We start from the raw sequence: 18,471 nt of genomic DNA, 5'->3' as shown, positions 1-18,471 counted from the left end.
AAATACCAAATTGCTCCCTCCCTTTTCCTTCACTGCATTTTTTCCAAAGAAGACTTCTCTCTTCCTCTTGAGCCTTTCAAAAGCTTCCTAGAGTTCCCCTCGTATTTAGCCATTGTACTGATCTACCAGTTAGTGAGAAAAAGAGTCAAACTCTAAAATACTTGAAGAGATTTATTCTGAGTCAATTATGAATAACCAACGGCCTGTGACAGCCCCAGGAAATCCCGAGAACATGTGCCCAAGGTGTTCGGGGTGCAGCTTGGTTTTATACGTTTTAGAGACATAAGACCTCAATCAGTACAGGTAAGATGTACATTGGTTCAATCTGGAAAGGCGGGACAAGTCCAAGCGAGGGGCTTCCAGATCATAGGTGGATTCAAAGGTTTTCTAACTGGCAACTGGTTAAGACAGTTATTGTCTAAAGACCTGGAATCAACAGGCAGGGATACCTGGGATATAATAAAGGGTAAAATGCTCTGATTTCTGTTGGGCCTGCTATCTCACATTGTATCTTATGGCTACACAGGTCCGTCTTCTCAGCCTTGAGTTCTCTGCTTTAATGTGAATGCTGGTCGGCTGTGCCTTAATTCCAAAGGGAGGAAGGTTGCGGCATGTCTGCCCACAATTCTCGTCATGGCCTCCACTCGTGTTTCAGGCTTCCTTTAGGAGGAAGGCCCTTCCCTTTAGCTGGTTGGGGACTTAGAGTTTTCTTTTTGCTTTATATTCTCCTCCTCTGACCAAGATTTGACAAAAGCAACATCAGTGACCACAAAGTTTTATTTTGTCCCATCGTGTTGCTGGGGTGTTACGTCTGCCTACCGTGGGTCCATCCTGACACTCAGTGGGACTCCTGTGGCCAAGAGACTTAGAGCCAATTTAAACATTCTAGGCCAGATGGGAATGGAGGTGTGCAGGCATTCATCAACCCTTACAATTCCACCAAGTTTTATAAATGTGTGTATGTATACATATAAATTTATATATATAATATATATATGAAAACACTGAGCTCATAATTTAACACTTTCCTCTCCAATAAGTATCTAGTATGTATATATATAAATATATATATAAATTTATATATATACATACACACATATATACATACACACAATATTATATGTTTATGTATATAAATTTATATATATACATATGTATATTTGTGTGTGTGTATATATACACATATACATTTATATATGTATATATATACACACAAAAATATATATACATATGCATATATATACATATGCATATATATACATTTATGCATATAAATTTATAAATATATAAACATATATGTGTGTGTGTATATACACAAACACACAAATATATACATATGTATACATATAAATTTATGCAGCTATATCTGCCTGCATAAATCTCATAACTGGGAGTACTATACCCAGGAGGCTTTGTCATGAGGGATCTTTGTATCTTCTCAGTCATATTCTTTGAATCCTATGGGAAGCAGTGAATTCTTTATGGTTGAGATGGTGAAAACGGCCACATCATAACCCAGGACACAGTCCCTTTTTTTGCTGGCTGTTTAGGCATCTCTGTGCCCATCCTTGATTTGGAGGGTCTGAACGAATTCTATCCCCCAAAACTGGCCCTTCCAATCTCACGTGCCTGCCTCTTCAGCGACAGTCCCTGGGCCCGGAGGAAGGGCGCCCATAGAATTGTAGCAGCAGGGCGTTTGCGGTGAGAAACAGATGGGGCCCAGTGGGACGCCAAACGAGGGAGTGTCCTGTCTCTGTTTTTCAGAATACCATATTCTGGTTTCCTCAGAAGTAAGACGAGGAGAGATAAACACATTAATAATTTGACAATCAAAAGAGAATGTGTGTGTCAGAAGAGAAAAAGGAATCTATTCCATTAGGGTACCGACTAAAAGCATCGTGAAGAAAGTTATAACCTGGTTCATCTTTAGGGAGTTATTACAGCCAAGAAATAATTCATGATTCAATCCACACTGAAAAACAAAAACCAGGGCTGGAATCCAGTAGCGGGTGTATTATAGTTTTCCTCTGTAACAATTCCCCTCTCTCTAGCCCTCCTTTTCTACTAAAGAGAAATTACAGTGAGACCAATTTGTGTTCAAAACAAGGCTTCTTGTATTCCCTGATTACATGCATAAATTGCATTGGCCATGCAGGCTCCTTTCAAGTTGACTTTGCGGGAACTTTACCTAAAAATACATTATTCTAGTGAAAGCCTTGGTAAAATAACCAGGGTCTCCAAAAGAATAGACTCTTACTAAACCTATGTCAACAGTTATATGCCATAAAATCAGAATATTCACTCATAGTTTCTGAATTTTGAAGAATTCATATCGGGAGAAAGTTACCTTTGCTCACAGAAACTTTACCCAATTGCTCTAAACTGTAAATAACTCAAAAGAAAAAGATTTCCTTGAGATTTCCTTACCCAGAGCAGCAGCTTCTGAACAAGCTGTCATGTGTTCCCCTTGGAGCCGCCATTCACATGCCAAGCCACTCTTGTCAGTCAGATAGGAGCTGTCAGTCAGATGAGAGCTGTCGGTCAGATGGGAGCTGTCTGTCAGTTAGACAGGAGCTATCTGTCAGTCAGATGGGAGCTGTCTGTCAGTCAGATGAGAGCTGTCAGTCAGATGGGAGCTGTCAGTCAGTCAGATGGGAGCTGTCAGTCAGTCAGATGGGAGCTGTCAGTCAGTCAGATGGGAGTTGTCAGATGGGAGCTATCTGTCACTCAGATGGGAGCTGTCTGTCAGTCAGATGAGAGCTGTCTGTTAGCCAGATAGGAGCTGTCAGTCAGTCAGATGGGAGCTGTCAGTCAGATGGGAGCTGTCAGTCAGATTGGAGCTGTCAGTCAGATGAGAGCTGTCAGTCAGATGGGAGCTGTCTGTCAGATGAGAGCTGTCAGTCAGATGGGAGCTGTCTGTCGGCACTGTAGAATCCAGCAGCTCCTCACATTGAGTCATTCCTGGGGAAAAACAGGCTCTCTGCTCCTGAATATCTCCCCCTTGCATTCCCCAGGCAGCAAGAGCCTGTAGAAACCACTTTTGTTTTATCATAGAACTCTTTTGAGCACCTTTATTTCCATTTGCATGGGGTTAGCTTCACTTAACATCCCAGAGCAAGCCAGAAAATGCCCCTCTGGTGGAAATTCTCTGGTCCAGAGTCCCAGCAGTTGTCATTGGGAAGTGCTCACAGGCTTTTGCCGTAAGCCCCAATGAACACGGAGGGCTATGAAGGGTCTGTTCTGACTAGCACCCCAGCTTCTACCCTACGTTCTGTGGGCTCAGGCAATCTTACCAGTTCCCAGTTAACATTTCTGCAAGGGCAGATTTACATGCCTTCATTTTCTTAGTACTAGGTAGGAGAAACACCCCCTAGTCAGATATATAAATCAGACAGTATCTGGAACAACTCTCAATCAATTTAGTTTATTTTGCCAAGGGTAAGGATATGCCCATGACACAGCCTCAGGGGTCTTGGTGACATGTGCCCAAGGTAGTTGAGCTACAGCTTGGCTTTATGCATTTTAGGGAGACATAGGCATCAATCAATACATGTAAGATATGCACTTGTTTGGTCTGGAAATGAGGGACAACTCAAAGTGGGGGCCTCCAGGTGACAGGTAGATATCAATTATCATATTGGTAACTGGCTGAGTTTATCTAAAGATGTGGATTCAACAGAAGAGACTGTCTGGGTTAAGATAAGGGTTGTAGAGACCAAGGTTCTTTTTTTTTTTTTTTTTGAGACAGAGTCTCATTCTGTCACCCAGGCTGGAGTGCAATGGTGTGATCTTGGCTCATTGCAACTTCTGTCTCCCAGGTTCAAGTGATTCTCCTGCCTCAGCTCCCCAATAGCTGGGATTACAGGTGCAGGCCACTACATTCAGCTAATTTTTGTATTTTTAGTAGAGACAGGGTTTCACCATGTTGGCCAGGCTGGTCTCGAACTCCTGACCTCATCTGCCTGCCTCAGCCTCCCAAAGTGCTGGGATTACAGGTGTGAGCCACCATGCCAGGCTAAGACCAGGGTTCTTATTATGCAGATGAAGCCTCCGGGTAGCAGTCTTCAGTGAGAATAGATTGTAAATGTTTCTTATCAGACTTAAAGGGTCTGTTTTTTCAATCTTAAGATCTCTGTTTCTTTTTCCTTTCTTTTCTCTCCCTTTCTTCCTTTCTTTCTTTCTTTCTTTCTTCCTTCCTTTCTTTCCTTCCTTCTTTTTTGAGATAGGCTCTCACTCTGCCATGCAGGCTAGAGTGCAGTGGCATGATCTGAGCTCACTGCAGCCTCAACCTCCCAGGCTCAAGTGATACTCCCACCTCAGCCTCCTTAGTAGTTGGGACTACAAGCATGTGCCACCACAACTGGGTAATTTTTGCATTTCTTGTAGAGATGGGGTTTCACCATATTGCCCAGGCTGGTCTCAAACTCCTGATCTCCAGTAATATGCCCACCTGGGCCTCTCAAAGTGCTGGGATTATAGACATGAGCCACCGTGCCTGGCCTAGAATTTTATTTTTTGTTTACAGATACAATACCTATTTTCATAAGACATTTAGGTAAAGGAGTCACAACTACTTTACATAAAACCTGTTTAAACATCTCAAAATTCATAATTCTATCATCCCTCACATTCTTATGTTCTGGTCCCAGGAACTTTTTTCTTCTCTACCCCCCAAGACCATTTTACCTTTCCTGGTGAGAAAAGATTTGAGTTCCCAGCAGGAGATTGAGCCAGGAGACTCAGGCCCTTTGTGAATCTTTCTCTTAATTTGCCTCAGCATTGCTCCAGGTAATGTCAGCTGTCTCACTGTCACCTTTGCCTTTTGATTCTTCTTAAATTTCTCCAATCTGGGGCAAATGCAGAAAATTGGTATGGGACCCTTTAACACTGGGAGAGTGGTAGGAGCTCCCTTAGGTCCACCCAACCTGTAGGGAACAAACCCCACATCACACCCATGGGCACCCCAAGTTTGGTGGTGACAAAGGAAGGAGAAAAAGACAGATTAAGAGAGAAAGCGGGACCAGGGGGCCATCACTCATTACTTGAGGAGACAGTGAAGGCCCTGAGCTCTGATCATCCACACTATTTATTGGTTACAATCACTTTGATCTATAGGGTAGGGGTGGAGTGATGGTGGGGAGAGGGTGATGTGATGGTGGAGTGAATCAGTGAGCTGGAACTGATGCATCATTCTAAAGATTGATAACAGTGGCAGTTTCAGGAGTTTCACAAAACAAGAACATGTGGTTGTCTTTAGCCTGTTACCTATGTGCAGCTGGTGGAAGTCAGGTCTGGAAGGAGCCTACAAGTCTGGCTATGTCATAGTGCTATGAAGGGGTTTTATGTCCTTGAGCACAATGTTCATGGTAACAGAGCCGAGGTCACCCTGCACGGGAACATGAGGCATGGAGAGGCCTTCCTCCTCAGAGGCCTCCTGCTGTCTTCCGCAGTTTGTTGTTGTTTATATGTTACTTATGACCAATTTATGTAGGCACTCTGTAAGTCCTTTTGCCTTTGCTGCTTTTCCCAACAAGGTTAAACTTCATAAAATTGTCGATATTGGGCTGTTTTGGATCCAAAATATGGCAACCTCATATAGTTAAGTGTACAGTTAGTCTTGAGGAAGGCTGTAACTGAATTGTGTTCGAACCTCTCTGAAAGGGCTCTGGCAACTGATTGGAGTGGTCTGCATGGGGTAGGACAGCTGCAATTCAGTGACTGTTCCAAGCACTCAATGGCTTTGAGAGGCAGACACGATGATGATGTTCTCAGGGGTACCAGCTCCCTCTGCTCTAATCCCAACTTTACTAAGCCTAAGCAGCACTGGTGATAGGACCATGGGGACCCTCTTCCCTGGAAAGATATGCATCTCTTGGCATGCAGCCTTACTATCCTTCTCTGAAGAGTTTTGTTAGCAAGACACAGCTGGGGCCAGGTGCAGTGGCTCATACCTGTAATCCCAGCACCTTGGGAGGCTGAGGTGGGTGGATTGTCTGAGCTCAGGAGTTTGTGACCAGCCTGGGCAACATGGTGAAATCCCATCTCTACTAAAAATATGAAAAATTAGCTGAGCATGGTGGCATGTGCCTATAGTCCCAGCTACTCAGGAGGCTGAGGCAGGAGAATTGCTTGAACCTGGGAGGCAGAGGTTGCAATGAGCTGAGATCATGCCACTGCACTCCAGCCTGGGTGACAGAGCAAGACTCCATCTCAAAAAAAAAAGAAAAAAGGCACAGCTGGAAGAGTTGTTGGTGAGTAGACAACATTATGCTTCAGGCCCTACAAAGCCATGGGTAACCCTTAAGTGTGTGACATCACATGCTAGCACCTCCCCTGTGGGGGCACGAGGGGCAGCCAGGCTCTCTGTGACATGATTCCTGAGAGGTCAGCACCAGTTAAAGGCACAGTGAGGAGACTGGACCTCAGAAAGACCCAGGACAAGAAGTAGGACCCCTCAGCAGCTGTGGCACAAGAACCAGCCAGCCTGGTGCTCCAGCAGCCCTTCTGATGTGGCTAGGAAGAAGGGAATATTTAGGCAGAAGAAAAAGAGTGTGTTCCCTGTTAGGTAGGATTGACACAAATCTTGAGGCAATAACAACTTTGAGACTGGACTGGGGAGTCAGTAACCCCAGGTTATTCACCTCAGTAGCAGAGTGTCAATAAAGTCCCTGAGAAAAAGTGTCAAATGCATTGCTTCAGAAAGAGTGTTTGCATTTTCAGCGTCTAAAAAAAACCGCACTAAAATAAAACTAAAAATCTGAAAATTAAATGGGGTGTTTACTTTTTAATTTAATTTTTAAAATTTTATTATTACTATTTTTTTGCCTGTTAGCAAACTTTTTCAGTACAAAAAAAATTAGAGAGCATTACATATTTGGGTGAGAAAATAGCTGAAGAAAACAATACTGTAAACAACCAGTGAGGGACTCCCCTGAGAAGAGCATGGAATAAGGGGAGAGCGTTAGTTTGCCAGGGCCATGGTTACAAAGGCCCAGGATGGGAGGCTTATGCAACAGACATTGACGGACTCACAGCTTTGGAGGCTGGAAGTCTAAGATAGAAGTGTTGGTAGGGTTTCTTCTGTTAAAAGGTAAACTTCAATTGCACTAAATTTAGCAGTTTACTTGCGTAAAGAATGACTCATGAATAGAGCAGCCCTCAGACTAAGCAGGTCAGACAGCCCCACCCAACAGTGTGATCAGAGAGCTTTTATAGGCCAAAGGAAGTAAGTAGAGAAATCACCTGATTGGCAGCAGCTAGGCGTTTGCCTTATTTTGGCATGGTGTGATCCACTGGCTGCTTCTGACTGGCTGAAAAGTGGCTTTTTTTTTTTTTTTTTTTAACAAAAATGTATTCAAGTTAGGTTGTGTCTGTCTGCCTAGGAACTCTAAGTATGGAGGCAGCCTTAGGCCAACAGCCGCCTACTGATTTAAGTCAACACTTACTTCTGAGGACTTCAAGGGAGAATCTGTCCCTGCTCTTCTCCCAGCATGTGGAGGTTTGCTGGCAATCTCTGATGTCCTGCGGCTTGTGGAAGCATCATCCCAGTCTCTGAATCTCTGTCTTCATCTTCACATGGTCTTCTTCCTGTGTGTGTGTTCTGTGTCCAAATTCCCCTTTTTATAAGGACACCAGTCATATCCAATTAGACCCCCACCGTACTCAGCTATGACCTCACCTTAACTGTTAAATACAGTAAGAAGTTATTCTTCAAAGGTTTAGCCTGTTCAAGTTTCCTTGTTCTTTGTTCCCTGCATTCAAGGCCAGATTTCCTTACTCTGTATCTCCCTGTCCTGGTCTCAGTAAGCAACTTCCCTGCCAGGCCTTAGCTATAAGGCCCATATTCCACTCACTCTACAAATTGCCCCTCCTGCCACCACAGTTCCTCTCACCCAAACTGTCCTTCCCACCAGTGTAACCCCCTCTCTGCACCCTTCAAATTATCCAACCAGGACCAGTTTAGATTGTGCGGTCCAGTTCCAGCCAATGGAGACAGGACACAGTAGTAGAAACCCGTTGCGTCAGGAACCAAAACCTCCGCTTTCCTTTGTTTGTGGTGCTCTCACAATCACTCCATCCAACAGATACACCCTTCTCTAGAAGTAAATTTGCCTTGCTGAGAAAATTTATGTTCAAGTGCCCTTTCTTTTGTGGCACCAAAAATTTATTTCTAATAAATATTTATAACTATAATATAATTTTTTATTTAAAAATATTATAAATATAAAATATTTATATTTATTTTATAAATATATATATAACATTATATATTTATAAAATATATATATTTATGATAAAATTTTAATTTTATAAATTATAAATTTTATAATTTTATAAAATATATTCATATATTATAAGATTTTAAAATTTTATAATGTATGAATATATTCTATATTTATATAAATATTTATAAATATAGTTATAAATATTTATTACATTTATTATATTTATATATTTATATTTATATATTTATTATATATAATTATATATATTTATATATTTATAAATATTTATGTATATTTATATATTTATTATTTATTTATATATTTATTATTTTATTTATATTTATATTTATATATTTATAATTTATTTATTTATTTATATTTATATATTTATTTTATTATATTTATAATAATATTTATATATTTATAAATATAAATAGTTATAACTATTATATTTATAGAAATATATTATAAAATATTACATATATTTTATAAATTATAAAATTTATAATTTATAATTATAATTTATAATTATATAAAATTTATATAATTTTTAAAATATAATATATAATTATATAATTATAAAATTATAATTATAAAATTTATAATTTATAAAATTATAAAATTTTATCATATATACATATTTTATAAATATATGTTATATATAAATATTTTATATTTATAAAATAAATATATAAATATTTTATATTTAAAATATTTATAATATTTATAAATAAAAATTTATTTCTAATAAATATTTATAAATAAAAATTTATTTCTAATAAATATTTATAAATAAAAATTTATTTCTAATAAATATTTATAACTAATTCCATTGGCAATGACCCTGTTTCCAAACATGATCACCTGCTAGCGGTCGGGACTTTAAGACATGAATTTGGAGGGCACAATTCAGCCTCCAACAAAGAGCAATGGTCACGATTCACGCCTAGGCCTCTGTGAACCCAGAAACTCTGACACAGGTCTCAGTTAATTTAGGAAGCTTATTTTGCCAAGGTTGAGGACATGCCCATGACACAGCCTCAGGAGGTCCTGACCACAAGTGCCCAAGGTGGTCAAGGCACAGCTTGGTTTTATACATTTAGGGAGACGTAAGACATCAATCAATATATGTAAGAAGCCCATTGGTTTGTTCTGGAAAGGTGGGACAACTTAGGTCATAGATAGGTGATACACAAACCATTACATTCTTTTGAGTTTCTGATTAGCCTCTCCAAAGGAGGCAAATCAGATAGGCATCTATCTCCCTGAGCAGAGAAGTGACTTTGAACAGAATGGGAGGCAGGTTTGCCCTAAAAAGTTTCCAGCTTGAGTTTTCCTTAGTGATTTTGGGGCCCCAAGATATTTCCTTTCACACCTCCCCAACCACTCCTCCTGTGGTCACTCATATTGTGGTTGTCCCCAGCAAAATACAAAATGCATTAAAAGTAGACTCTCCGAAGCAAGAAGGGCCTCCAAAGGGGTATAGAAAACCTGACGGAGAATCACTGAAATTAAACAATACCAGGTCCCAGGAGGTGTCCTGGCCTGGGTGTGAGAATGTGGGTTGTAGCCCTGGTTCTGACTATTCCACTAGATAAATTTGAGCAAGTCAGCTACAGTATCCTGCTCTGTAGTATGGAGGGGCTGGGCAAGCTGGCTGTGCCACTCCCACTTGCCAAATGCACCAACCATGGCTCAAAGAGGAAAAAGTGACCAAGATTACTCACTGGCTGAGCTGAACCAAGACGGGAGCCCAGGCAGATCTCTTTCTACCTATTACTTTATCCACTGGATCTACATCACTTGGAGATTCCAAGTCCAGTTGCCTGAGCTCTGAGATTCTAAGCCCAGCCTCTTCAATGCTGCAGGCTTTACCTCTGACCTTTCCTCAAAACTCCTGACCCACTTTAAGATTGGCAAGTCACTCCATAATCTTTCCAGAAGTTCTGGTGGTAGATTGCCTCTGATTTCCTTGACTGGCATTTCTCAGCCCCAGAGAGCTCAGAACCACAAAGGGCAGGACCACTGCTGGTGTTTAGTAGACTCTGGGTTTGCATTTCTCAGCAGATGGTTTTCCATGTCCTTGTCTGGACATCCCATGTCAAAGCTGAGTGTGGGCAATAAGATAAGTTTGTGTAAAGTCAGACTCAGCACATCCCTCTCAGCTCCAGGGGCACTTCTGCTTGAAAATAGGCAGCCACCGCAGTTGGTAAGTGCCCAGAAAGGAGGTTTCAGCCATCTCCTCTCTACTCCAACTCTTGTGGCCAGCAAGAATTTCCACAAGGGTTCTGCACAGCTGAAAAAAGAAAAAGCCCTGAAATCTCCATTTACCTTTCCATTAACTTTCTGCTGTTTGCCATACTCGCAAGAAGCGTTAAGAGGTCCTTTTCCTTCCTCCCAGTGAGAACATCAGCAAATGGTGAACACAGATTGCTGGTTTAGCAGTAGCCAGAGGGAGGGAAAGTGTAAGATATTAATGTTACTTTTTGATACAAGCAGTGTGAGCATTTGAGGTAATAAACTCTTATTTGCAGGGTCACACACCACAATACGTGCATATTGCTAATGAGCGCAGAACAGGCAATAACAACTCAAAACAAACTGTCACGGGATGGCCAGTAAGGCACCTCTCACCTTTAAAATGGACAGTGAAGAAAAGCATATTGTGTGTAGCCCACCCTGGGTGGACAGAGGTGCAGCAGTCATGTTCAAGACTCAGCTCTTGTCCTCACTTTTATTTCTGGCGTAGCAGGAAGACAAGGCCCTATAAAGCGCTGGCAGGGGCAAAATCTATAAACATAACACCAGAGAAATCCAGAATTTTAGATCTGGAAAGAACTCTTGCACCCCTGAACCCCAGCTTGCCTAGTCCTCAATTTGCCATGACTTGATCAAGATCACCCAAGGTAAAGCAGCAAATGGCCACGGGAGTCTTCCAGTCTGAGGAAGTTACAGTTTGGGGTCTGCCACAGAGGACACTGGTCTGGAACTGGGGAGTCCCCCATTTCTCCCTGACTCTGCCACTGTGTGACCTTGGATACATCCTACATCTCATGGGGTATCATGTTCCTCTGTAAACAGAAGTGGTGGCAACTCCTCACAGTGTTGCCGAGCTCATGTAGGTAGAACTTTGTAAACATAAAATGACATTAAATGAGACCCATCAAGCCATCCCATGAGTGAAAAATGCTATATTTTTTAAAGTGATATAGTTACAATGATTATTAAATCTCAGAAAGCCAGTTGCTATCCAAGTTAAGAAACATCTCCATTTTTGCAGCAGAAACAATTGCCCTGGCATCATAATAGTACCAGATATTTATTTACACCATTCCTGTTTACAAATGCCTTGAATACAGCTGTCTGTGTTCTCACTGAGGAAACCAAGCAGTACTCGAGGCTCAGAGCAGCCAGCAACACCCCCAGGGTCACTGAGGGAATGGCAGGGCTGGACTTCCCATGCTCAGTAAGGACAAAGCCATGACGCCTCTGGAAAGAAACTGCCTGGTCTGGGCATCAGCCTGGCCTCCCAAACGAGTTGCCCATTGTTGACAAAGACCCTTCAGGACCCAGGACCACTGGTGGGCTGTTTTAAAACATCACACGGAGGGATCCCAAGGGTGGGGCTGAGCACTCACCTCCCTGGGAGGCCCAGCACTCCCACAGTCTCTGGAGTGGGAGACGCTGCCCAGGGCACCAGGAGGTGAGCCCAGCGTAGCCGTGTGATGTCCATGAACTTAGATCCTCCTTCTAGCTGTCAACACTTCTTGTAAATCAGTGCAATGGCATGAACCCCTGAGTCCTTTCCAGTCCCTGATCCCAAATTCCAACAGGACCTGCAACATGGGCTCGGCGGTGTTGACGCAAGATGATAGCCAAGGCAGGGAAGACGTCAGAGCTCCTGGCTCAGAGTCCAGGCCATTTTCCATGGCTGCATGTAGCACCCAGTTCAGACCCCGCCAGGAGCCCAGAAGTGAGGACCTGCCATAGCTGTGACCTCTGCCCCTCCACACAGCCCTTCTCTATGAATAACAGCTATTTCCACACTCTGTGTAGGAAGGTGACAACCGAGATGGCCTGATTTTACCTGATTACACAGAAATTCAGTGTTCTGGGGCAGCAACAATGTTTCCCTGCAGTGATCCCTCTGCTCCATCATGATGAGATGACTGGGAGTTCTCACCTTGATTTTCTAATCTGTAAGATGGTGAAAATGACAGACCCTGCTTTACACAGCCTACGTATCCACCCACGGTACCTGGTCTCAGCACCATCACTATTTTTCCCTGGAAAGCATTTTCCAATAAGTTTTGAGGAATACATCAAGAATGCAAGTTCAATGTGCACAATCACTAAATGTGCAGGAAGAGCCCGTGGTCTTGGATTCATTCCAGACAATGAGTGAGGCATTGGTAGGTGGGCTTGGTGTGGCTCACCTTCTTTCCTTACCAGTGAGGCAGCTTTTAGCATTTCTGGAGAACCTAGAATTACTGTAGTCCATCAGTGACTTCCACAGAAATCTCTTCTTGGGTATATACTTGTGAATTTCTGGCACTTAGAAGAGAACGATCATAAAAGTGGGTTGCATATGAGACAGTCTTTTTAACACATTTGAGTGCTTGAGAAAAAAGTAACACTTCTTGCAGTCTTAACAGCAGAAAGGTAGATGTTTTCAAATGCAAACAAAATAAAATAAGAAACTGTGAAATGTACTGTGAGTGTATTTGAGGGAACCCTATTATGGCTTAGATTTTAAAACACCAGCTTGGGGCAGAAAAAAGCCACCTGCCTGTAGGGTTCATCTAAATGCACTATGCTGAAACAGTCACATGCTTTCTCTCATAATGTCCTAAAACACATGAATAATCTAGGCAAGGACTGAGTTAGATCCATTAACTCAGCTAATTTGAAATAACCTGGCATGCTCACTGCATAATATGGTCTCAGCCCAGGGATAGAAATTGGACTTCAAGAGGCCCTTCCCCCAGTGTTTCATTTGAATTGCATGTTGATGAAGTTAGTAATTCCGATCAAAGTGGGAAGGAAAAAAAATACATTTCCTCAGTTCATGGTCAATAATTTTGTACCAATGTGGACGTTAATGTTCTGTGGCTTCTCACTAGGGCACTGGAAGGCTTCCATCTAATAATGGATGGTAATGGATGGATGCAGATTTGTGCAACCTGTGGTCCCCAGGGGAGACGGCAGGCTGGTGACTCAGAGGATGGGAGCCTCACAGGGCAGCACATCCCTCCCAGCTCCAGGAGCATTTCCACCCACAGATAGGCAGCAACAGCAGTTTATAAATGCCCAGAAGGGAGTGTTTCAGCCATCTCCTCTGTCATTGTGTGAAGAACCAGGCAGAGATCTGTAATGACAGGAGGACGGGAAGGAAATCGATGGGTCGTGCCTCTTCCCAGGTGTAGAGCACAGGCGTGGGGCCTTCTTCTCAGGACTCACACCACAACTCCTGGGAAAGTCAGCTGGAGTGAACCTTGTTGGAGGTGGTTATTAAAGGAAGGAAAAGGGGCTGCACGTGTCAGTTGATATTGGCGGATAGACAGAAGTATGCAGGTGAGGAGGGATGGTGCAAGTCAGCAACAGGTGCCCGCAGGAACAATGGCAGGCTGCCTGCAGGGTGCTGTTCTGGAGCCACTGTGGCCCTGCTCTCCCAGAAAGCCTGCAGGACCAGTACTGGCTCCTCTGTCTCAGGGCAGCTCCTGGAGGTGATTCATTGTTGAATACAGTTAGAAATTCTTCTCCAAAGGTTTAGCTTGCATAAGTTTCCTTGTCCTTTGTTCCTGCTTTCAAGGCCAGATTCCTCACTCCCTGTGTTGCCCCTGCCCTGACTAAAACAAAAACAAAAACCTTCCCACCAGTCCTTATCTACAGAGCCCACATTCCACATCTGCTACCCACACTGTGAATTGTCCCTCTCATTGCAACAGCAACTCCTGCTGAAACTGGAAACTGATCTTCCCACCTTCCCACCAGTATAACCCCATTCCTGCACTTTTCAAGTTAACCAACCAGGTTTAGCTTAGATTGTGCAGTCCAATGCCAGCCAATGGAGGCAGGACATGGTAACTGGGATGAGCTGCATTAGTGATGGTAAAACCCCTGATTCCTTTGTTCGCACGTGCTCTCGTGACAATCGGGCTTCCGAGAAGCACCCTTTCCATAGGAAGTAAAATTGCCTTGATGAGAAAATTCTTTGTCTGAATGCTAGTTCTTCTTTTTGGCACTGAGGAACAAGCATTTGCTTCTAACATTCATTCATCTGCCAACTTTGCTTTACCTTCCTACATTTCACTTGAAGTCAGAGAAAACTGCTTGTTTGGGGGTAACTATGGAGCATTCATCGATCTTGGGAGTTAAGCAGCCTCGAACAGCACCCGAGCCAACTCTGCTGTTTTTACCTAACAACACAGAGGCCATGGTGAATAAAGGACCACTGTGAGGCACCAGCCACTGGGAGAGGGTTTCTGACAGAATAATCCTATGTCCAGATGTTAGTTTGGCACAGCTATCATGTTTCTTTTAATTTCCAGGGAATACCAACTTTTAAGTGCACTATGACATAAAACATAATAATTTTTTATCTGGAAAAAGGAGGTGGGAATTTGAAACAACAGAAGTTTTAAAAATGTGTTTCACTGCAGGTGTGCAAGTCTCATCATGTGTGATCAGAGGACTCAGTAGCTTTTGAAACCACAGAAGCCAACGGGAACCAGCTTCACTGAGCATCGCTGAAGGTCTTCATTGGGAACTGTCCTTGTAGGTAATGAGTGACGCTCACTCTTCACTACCTCACAGCCAGGGCACATTTTCTATTACAAATGTGGAAGCTCTTACACCTAGAATATTAGATCTAGGGCGCCACCAGGTGGGGATGGGAGCGATTTTGCACAACACAGTTACCGACAGATGGGACTCTGATGAATTATGGAATCGACTCTGTCAAAGAGTATTCAAAATGACACACAGCACATACTCATGTTGGATGAATGAGTTTTGACTTTTTTTCACTTCTGGAATTACAGCAGATATTCTAAATGTTAATCACCTACCTTACAGGACAAGAGAAAAAATCACAGCACAAAACAAAACCCTACATGTTTTGAAAAGGGGACCCCACAATATTTGGAGTAAACTGTATCAGTCAGGGTTCCCTGGGCCATGAGCCCTCCAGCAGTGGAGCTCAGTGGCATCGCCTCGTGTTATTTCTGCAAATAGAACACTGGAAGCCCTTCAGTCCTTGGCACGTAAGCATGCACAGCTTCTGGCAGTGCCAGCAAAGATGACCAGCTGGGAATGGAGAAGCCTGAAGTTCTTGGGAAGACGTTGCTTTGAAAAGGATTTCTGGGGTGTTTTGTTTGGAGTAGCTTTATATTGCCCTTTGGTCTGGAGTTGGCCAAGTACCTATGTATCCTAAGTATTCACAGCAGTGAGCTTCATTCATGTTATGGCAAGAGTTGTCCTCTGCATTAGAAAGCTAATCCTACTGTTTCAATCTCAACTGACTGAGTTTTTTCTTTTAAGATAGGTAAATTTTGTCAGCTAGTTTACTATGTTCCTTGAATATAAATAGGTTATAATACTAGGCTGTTCATTTTATCAACTATAAGTACAGTAATGATGTATCATTAGAAAATGAGTTATTCTAGTTAAAATGTGTATGTTTGTACTGACATGTTTTTAAAAGTTATGATACATCTCCCTGCCTTTAAACAGAATAATTTTGGGGGGGCTTTCTTGGATTAGTATGAAAGTTAAAAATTGTATAGAATGACTTACTTTGAATATTAAGACACAGGAGGTTTAGCTTGCTTTCTCACCAAATTCATGTCACCCAGACTTGTGTTCTGTTGTCCCTTGGACTGCCTATTGATTGATGAAAGTGTCTGCACTCTTTTTGTCGGTAGTAGTCTGTGGTCTCATGGCCTCTTTTGATTTTAACTGGGGTCACCAAGAAGGATGCTGAATTAACCCCATTTGTAAGAGAAGATACTTTGTGTAAGAAAGAAAACTTGCCAGATTTATTGGTTTAACTTCTATAACTTCACTTGGTAGTTTTTAAACAATTAGAATTGAGTAGGGAAAGAATATATCATACTGAATAAATGTCATTCTAGTTAGAAAGCATTTCTAAAATACTTGATAGTTACACATTTTTCTCTTCACACAAAAATACCACCACTAAAATTGTTTTGTAAGTTTCTAAACTAATACATGGCACACATCATCTGTCAATTCTACGGTTTCAAATAAGTGACTTTTTAATTGTAAAAGATTAGTTTAAAAACTATATGAATGTGGTTGAAGATCACATGCTTAGTCATTTTTATGTTAATTCCATTTAGGTATCTTTTTTTCTATGGCCTTCTCATGTTCTAGAGAGTAAGGTTTTTATTCTGTGTACCTGGTATGTATACAATAAAAATAACTGTATAATGAAAAAAAAAAAAAGAAAGAAAAAGAAAAGAAAACGGCCAGACAGAAAAGGCACCCAGAACCCGCAGAGGAGAGGCCAGGCCAGGAGAGGGCGGCGTGGGAAAAGATAGAAGTGTCTTGTGATAAGCAGAATGAAAACGACTCCAGGATTCACCTTTTCTTCATTTCTGATAAAACAGCACAAAGGTAAAAAACGCATTTTTCACCAAAAGCTCTGTTCACATCCTATTAAACAATCATCAACCTACTTAATTTTCATACTGTAGATGGTAGATAGTTTCATTATTCTTTGGGTAGTAAATAATTTCCCTGATTTTTTAAAATAAAACGCAATATTCACAGTAAAGTTGAGAACCATGAATTGTTGTAAATACTTTCTTCTGATTTGTGGTTACAAGTGTACCTCCACAGGAAGTTAGTATACTCACACCGAGGGCAGTTATCCACAGCAAAGCAGCAACTGAAGAAATTCCCAGGGAAATAGTAGTTATAATAAGCATCCAGGGAATTTCAGAAAAGCCAGGCCCGGGGTGCAAACTTCCAAGCAGCACATCAATGACCTGGAATAATGGAAGGCTAAATGACATTTACCATATTCCAGTCCCAAGGAATCATCCTTAGAAACCCTCAACCTCCTCCAAGAGGGAACCACAGCCCCCAGCTACCAGCAGGGAGCCCACTGCTTCGAGCAGGATTGGAAGTTAACAGTATCATGGTTCTTGCATGGCTGGTAGTGTTTTGAGGCATTGTGAATGTGGGGTGTCTTTTTATCTTTGTCTAACGCAGGGATGTTCAATCTTTTGGCTTCTCTCTAGGCTATATTAAAAGGAGAATTGTCTTGAGCCACACATAAAATACACTAACATGAAAAATAGCTGATGAGCTAAAAAAAAAATTGTAAAAAAAAAAATCATAATGTTGGCCAGGCATGGTGGCTCACGAGGTCAAGAGATCGAGACTATCCTGGCCAACATGGTGAAACCCCGTCTCTACTAAGAAATACAAAAATTAGCTGGGTGTGGTGGCGCACACCTGTAGTCCCAGCTACACGGGAAGCTGAGGCAGGAGAATTGCTTGAACCCGGGAGGCAGAAGTTGCAGTGAGCTGAGATCGTGCCACTGCACTCCAGCCTGGCAACAGAGCGAGACTCCGTCTCAAAAAAAAAAATCATAATGTTTTGAGAAAGTTTACAAATTTGTGTTATGCCACATTCAAAGCTGTCCTGGGCTGCATGCGGCCTGTCACCTGTGGGTTGGACAAGCTAGGTATAAAGCAATTATCATTTTTTAAAGTTACTTTTTAAATTGACCTATAACATTGGGAGTATTTATCATGTGTCACCTGATAAAAGAATCCCTGTGAATCACACTTCTTTCTTAGATTATGTGAATCTCTGCCATTCAAAGATTAGCATAAGTCACCAGGCGCGGTGGCTCATGCCTGTAATCCCAGCACTTTGGGAGGCCAAGGTGGGTGAATCACAAGGTCAAGAGGTCAAGACCATTGTGGCCAATATGGTGAAATCCCATCTCTACTAAAAATACACAAATTAGCTGGGTGTGGTGGCACATGCCTGTAGTCTCAGCTGCTCAGGAGGCTGAGGCATGAGAATCTGCTTAAACCAGAGAATCAGAGGTTGCAGTGAGCCAAGATCATGCTACTGCACTCCAGCCTGGAGAAAGAACAAGACTCTGTCTCAAAAATAAAAGATCAGCCTAAGTCAAAAAACTATAATAAAGAGATGACTTCATTTAGAAATAAGTATCAATTTTAGTGCTTAAAAATGCCAAAG

Source organism: Aotus nancymaae, unplaced genomic scaffold, assembly GCF_030222135.1.
Source record: "Aotus nancymaae isolate 86718 unplaced genomic scaffold, 86718_ANA_hifiasm-v0.15.2.pri h1tg000106l, whole genome shotgun sequence".
NCBI lineage: Eukaryota > Metazoa > Chordata > Mammalia > Primates > Aotidae > Aotus > Aotus nancymaae.
Note: the sequence above shows the minus strand (reverse complement) of the source record.